This window comes from Amphiura filiformis, chromosome 6 (assembly GCF_039555335.1).
Source record: "Amphiura filiformis chromosome 6, Afil_fr2py, whole genome shotgun sequence".
Lineage (NCBI taxonomy): Eukaryota > Metazoa > Echinodermata > Ophiuroidea > Amphilepidida > Amphiuridae > Amphiura > Amphiura filiformis.
In genome coordinates, this window is record NC_092633.1 from 69679559 (window position 1) to 69686407 (window position 6849).

Below are 6849 nucleotides of genomic sequence, written 5' to 3' on the forward strand. Positions count from 1 at the left end.
TGACACAGTACAGGAGTTATGTTGTCATTCTTTGCGATCAAGTCGTCATTTTATGCTTTGATCTTCACCTATGGTTTCATGTTAGGAGCCGGCATAGGTATTGGTTATATGGCTCCAGTAGTTTGTGCGATGAAGGTATGTTTGCTTTTATCATGACTGTTTATTACCAGGTAAATTTTACCACGTTGTTTGACAACGAGAGGGCAAACTATACACCCAAAGCGTGTCACATTATCAAAGTGTAAAATGACAATAAAAAGAAAATAATAAATATTGAAAAATATATCTAACTGTCTATATACATTAACTTTGTACATAATAAGGCTCATAAATGCATACATTTTTGTAAAGCTTAATTAATCAAAATGCACCCATTCACGTAATTGTACATGGTGCGTAATTATTATAATTATTATTATTTATTATTATTATTCAAATAACAGTGGTTCCCTAAACATAAAGGAAGAGTCAATGGAATTGTTATGATAACTTTTGGAGGAAGTGCTCTCGTTTTTGATCAAATTCAGACAGCTTACATCAATCCTGAGAATTTATCACCAAACGCTTCACTTTGCATAAATTCAGACGAAAGGTAAGTTGTAAAAGCAAAAGTTAGTGAAATAATAAGTGAATGAATAAATCAAAAATTTAATAATGTATCCAATCAATGCAAATTATCTTTTATTGTATTTTTTAGTCTGACACATAACAATTTTATTGTGAGATTATTTCAGACAACCTTAGACATGTTGTTTAAAAGTAAACAGTGTTTTGGTGTGGAATAATCATCCAGTAGTAAAATATTGGAAATAAACATTTCACTATGGCACTGATTCTGACTTCATATTATTTATAATATTTTTAATCAATGCTCTTTAAAGATACTTCGATGATGCCGAAATATTAGATAAAGTGCCCTCATCTTTTCTGGTTCTGGGAGGTGTCTACTTGGCGTTGATAATAATAGGGATGTTGCTGTTGTTTGATCCACCGGAGGACACCCAAATGAAATACAAGGTAAGATGAATTGCGCTGTGTACACAATTTATTATACGTACGATAAGCTATGTAAGCCCGGACAAAAATACGATAAATTACCCGGGTAAATTACACATTTTCGAAATGTTTCATCTATGTAGAAAATTGAACAGGAAACGGAGACGTTGTTGAAAGAAGAACATACAGGATCGGCCTTTGAAGATCATAGTTTACATCCTAGAGAAGTTATTCAAACATGGTCATTTTGGAACCTCTGGTTGACGTTTTTCTGTACGGGCATAGGATTGGTTTTTATACCTTCCCTATATAAGGTAAACTGTACTGCCATGGCTGCTGTGCGATAAAAAATTATGCGAGTATGTGCGAATAGTGTGATATTAAAATATTTCATCTAGTTTTTTAGTTCAATTTCTGTTGAAAAATGGGGCTGTAATGGTATCGTATTTCTTTGAAACGGATGTGACCACGACCATTATTTGGACATTTTACAGGCCTACGGGCAGACGTTCATTACAGATGACAAGTTTTTGGCAACAGTAGGAGCGATAAGTGCTATTTTCAATGCAGCTGGAAGATTTCTATGGGGTGTCTTTGCTGACGCTTTTTCATACAGAGTGAGTATTTTGTTACATTACTATGATGATCGAAACTGAAACTATTTATAATCTGTAATGTATATGTCATGTTTTGATAACATCATCAAAACGATTATATTTTTTATGTTTAAATTCATTGTCATGCCTGTTTTATTTAGAAATGTTGAAATGCCGTCATAAAGCCCTTTAATGCAAACGCAAGCAGCCTCAAATACTTACAGTATTAACGGTAACTTCAATAACATGATCTTTAAAATACAACCATGCTTAATGATGTTATTTTCAGACATCAATGCTAGTGATGTGTAGTTCAAGTACGGTACTCGTATTAACTCTAATGGCAACACCATTTGGCGGGAAAATCATGTACTTCATCTGGATATGTGCGTTATTTTTCCTTATTGGCGGGTCTATCACTCTATTCAGTACCGCGGCAGCTTGGTAAGCTTACTAGGTATTTTATCAGTTGTAATATAAAAAAAATTATTAATAACGGAGTACAAATTGAAGTTCATCATTTTTGTTTATTTTTAATTAAGAGTCATTTGCTACATACACTGCTTGTAGCAGCCAAGGTCAGCAATTGCTTGTGTTTTTACATAATTATTTTTCTGGTTTTTACAGAATTTTATGTTTTTTATTTACAGAATGTCCGTTTTTTACAGAATACTTTTTCTGTTTTTTGTGCAGAATGTTTCTGTGTTTCTTTTTTTCCCTAAATATTTCTGTTTTCAGGATTATTTTACAGAACATTTTGGTTTACAGCATTCTTGCTGTTATAAAACGGAGAAACAAAGAACGGAGAATAAACGGACCCTCCGTAAATGTTACGGAATGCCTGTTCCATACTAGCATAATTATAACTTTTCCTCTGAAGTTCACCGTGACTTTTGATGTACGGTGCCCTTTTCAGCATAAAACTCGGAAGGCTATTAAAAAAAGCACAGCGATTGATAGTGCGCTACACACAGGCACAACACCTAGACGTTGATCCACAAGCCTCAGCACACTTTACAGGTTGTCGCTGACCACTACGGCCCCACATCATTCCATAAACCATTTAACAACAATTCAGGGACTTTGCTGCTTCAAGAGCGTACACCCTAGGCAATACAAAAATAACCATCGCGGTTAGCAATTAGCAGTAAGTTCCTTGTCCAGGGGAATTTCAAGCTAACTCAATTTTTAGACGAGAGCATAGTAGGCACCGTCAGGGTTCGAACCCGCAACCTCTCGCACCATAGTCGAACGCCTTATAGAATATAGATTGAGCTAACTTGACTGCACATTAGCATTATTATACAGGGTGTCCCAGAATGATTTATACCGTGTTTGAACAAAATATCAAAGTGCAATAGAATGACACACAATGTCTCCCACTTATTCTGTGACTTTCATGGAAATAGCTTGATTCGTTTTGGCATGAGATTGCTATTACTGAAAATTCACGAAAACTGCATGTGTCTAATTTACAGCGCAAAGACATCATAACACATGGATCATTTATCACCATCATCCAGCCGCACTGTGCAATATTTTGAAGAAATCATACATTCTTTTATAGGAAATACACAAAATTTGGCACAGATGTAGAGCTTAGAACGCTGAATAATTCTTGATATGGGATTTAGTGAAACATTTCAATATGACTTCAGATATTTAGGTTGAAAAACATACTTTTTATGTGATTTTTACCACAATTTTTACCCAAAAATTTCATTATTACAGAAGATATAACTTCCCTCAAGGATCCTCCGCAGTAAATTTTAATCTTCTCCGTTACGTAGATGTGGGTTTGACAATAATGCTCTAGATATAAATACATGCTGTGACACTAAGAACGAACTTTCTCTATACTTTTATGAAAAATCCATCAGTGACGGTATTTTAAATGTTAAAAACTGTTTAATATGTACAACAACATCCAAAAATTAGGGTTAAAAAGACAAAACAACCGACGTTTCGGGAGCATAAAAACATCCCTTTTACAAGGTAAAAACAAGTAGCACTAGTAACTAGCACTGCAAGAGATTAAATGAGAAAGACAGCAAAAGAAATTGACAAGCATAGAATGAAAAGAAATTAGAATACTAATAAAAAGTATAACAGGTCAACAAGGTCAAAAAGGGAAAAAGCAAATCTATGGTCAGCCATTCTAGTCAAAAGATAAACAAACAGCAATATATAAAAGGGAAGGGAACATTTTGAAAAGCCAAAGGCCTAACAAAAAATAAATAGACCACTGTTGGTACCATCCGATACCCGAAACTGTACAGCCCGCCTAGGTGGGACATCCATGCGTCGGCTCCACCTCCCAGACCATACAGCGGGGTACCAGAGATACCAAGGTAGTCCGATTTTGCAACAAAAGATTAAAGAAAAACAACGAGGGAGGACCAGAATAACTGACCAAAGGAAAATAAAATAACGATGACCTTTAACATTCATACCCAGAGGAGCAGAAATCTGTAAAATGTTGATCCATTTAGACTCAAGAGCCAGTCAAGAGCCAGTCTGGGCATTTTAAATGATGAAACTCACACACCGCAATAATTGTCTTCAAAACTGCCGCCAAAGAGAGAATAGTTTAAGGTCACTCAAGCGTAACAAATCCTTTATTCCATACAAGGATTGCTTCATAACATCAGGAATAATCGATAAATATCGACCATTTAGTGGAAGTAAGAACAGGCTGCATAACATTTTCCAAATAACTTTGTGCTGAACGGTTAGCAATTTTACAGGTTTTCAAAATAGGTAGTTAGGTCAAAACTTGGAATTAAACATTTTTACGCAATATCATGTAACTTCTACAGGGTGTCCCCAAAAAAAGAGGCCCCACATTGCGCCCTCTTTTTCTCCTATTTCTGAAAAGTTTATCAAATATATTTTGGTATGTAAAGAAACCTTCAATCGTTAGCTTTAATAAACCTTTTGAAGATATGTCCTTTTAAAGAAATGTATCCGTTTTTCACTCTGTCCACGGAGGAGGTTTGGCTACTTCAAAGATTGAAAAGTGCATATACCATGCATGAATATAAAACATTCCTCGATGATAACTTTATAAAATAACAACTTTATTTAAGGGAATGGGCTTTACCGGTGGGCTTATGGGTTATGGATTAAAGTGTCATTAATTTGGGCGAAATTGATGTGGGATGGGACTTCTTTTGCTATATTTGCAATTACTTATGTTTTTCTCGTTTCTTGCTTTCTTTTTATTGACAACATAAGTAATTTCTCTTTTTGGAATAAAAGGTAGCCCTGAAAAGGGCTGTTTAGTTTGTCTTTGGTTCTTTTGAAGTGAGTTTACTGTGCTGCTCTGCCCTCTACCTGGTTGCCTCCGTGACGAATACATGTTTCAGCCCTAGTTCTCATTGTATTAATTGCGTTGCGTACCATCCTTAAGGCCTTGTGCGCCGGATACTTGCGAATGCAGCAGTAATACGGGGTTGCGAAGATGTTTGAAGCTAGCTGGTGATCCTCGCTTATAGTGAATGCTTTCCCAAGACTAATGCTATTATCTATCCATGTCATTAACCGTGTGTTTCGTTTAAATCTTTGATGTAGCCAAAACTCATCCGTGGACAGAGTGAAAAACGGGTACATTTCTTAAAGAGGGCATATCTTCAAAAATTGTGAGCCGATTGAAAGAATTGTTTTGGTTTATTAAAGCTAACGATTTAGGGTTTCTTTACATACCAAAATATATTTAATCAACGTTTCAGAAATAGGAGAAAAAGAGGGCGCAATGTGGGGCCTCTTTTTTTTGGGACACCCTGTATTAGAAACGTCCAATTTCTAAAATCTAAAATTCCAAAGAAGGCTAAATATATGTAATTTCAACTTTCCCGGTATAAATCATTCTGGGACACCCGGCATAATAGTATATCAAAACGTATAGTTATACGAATTTTTACGATAGTTTGTTATACTTTTATTTTTAGATTAAAGACAAAAATCGGAAAAGTTTAACAAATTCGTTCTTGTCTGAACGATTTTAATTTGTAAATTAAAGACAAAAATCGGAAAAGTTTAACAAATTCGTTCTTGTCTGAACGACTGCACATATCCTTATCAACGAATGTTTACGGTATGACGGGAAATGTTTTACTCTCTGCTTGTTTGTTTCAGGGCGTTTGGGACAGAGTATGTAGGTGTTAACTTTGGACTTATAATAACAGGACTCCTGGTCGCTGGTCCGGTTGGGGTACTACTGCCTACAACACTACAAGATGTAGTAGGATGGAATGGAATGTTTGCCATTGTAGCGAGTTTCTTCTTTATAGGTGAGGCTTTCGAATGTTGGAATTTCCAAATGTTCTCTTTCGTCAAATTCAACATAAACTACATAGTTACGTCAATCTTTATCTTTATTTAGTATGACTTTCGTGTAAAAAGGATTGAAACACACAGACAGTTCACGATTTTATAAGCTCGTGTATTAATGATTAAAGTTTACAATGGGGCTACACATCCTGCACAAGAACAAAGTAAAACACAATGGGGAATGATTGCTCGCTACAAGAGGAAACTGAATATAAATAATAAGAACGAAAATAGTAAACTGTTCTTTTTTTGTTATTATTTATTCATGTTTATTATTCAGTTTCCTCTTTCCCCAATCGTTCCCCATTGTGTTTATTTGTTTTTGTGCAGGATACGTAGCCCTATTACCTACATTACTTGTATTATGATGGGAAAACGATTAAGCATCAGAAATGATCTCCTGTACTTGTGTACTTGCATAATATTTGTTTGTGCGTATTGTGTGTGTACCTCCACTGCTTACATTATTACCCAGTTTCAACCACCGTTTAACAGTGGTAGCTGGTAGCCTAAGGCTGAGTTCACATAGAAGTATACGGTATACGGTATTCGCTATACGAAATACGTTCATTCGATCAGGCTGAGTTCATATAGGAGTGTACTATGTGAACTCAGTCTGATCGAATGAGCGTATTTCGTATAGCGAGTATGTCAGTTTACCCATTTTCTTCGTCTTATCAAATGCTTGTAACTTTACTTCTTGAGGTCACATTGCATTCAATGAGGTGTCATAATGTGCAGAATTAGATAGTGCATCTATTAAAAAAGTTTTAAAAGGTTTTTAAAATTAGGACGGTATACGCTGCACTAAAATCGAACACGCACGATTCCCACTATACTATACTATACGCAGGTATACGGCCTTTTCGAATAGCTCTTATGTGACCCGGTACTATGAAATTACCTTGCTCAATTTAAGCTATAC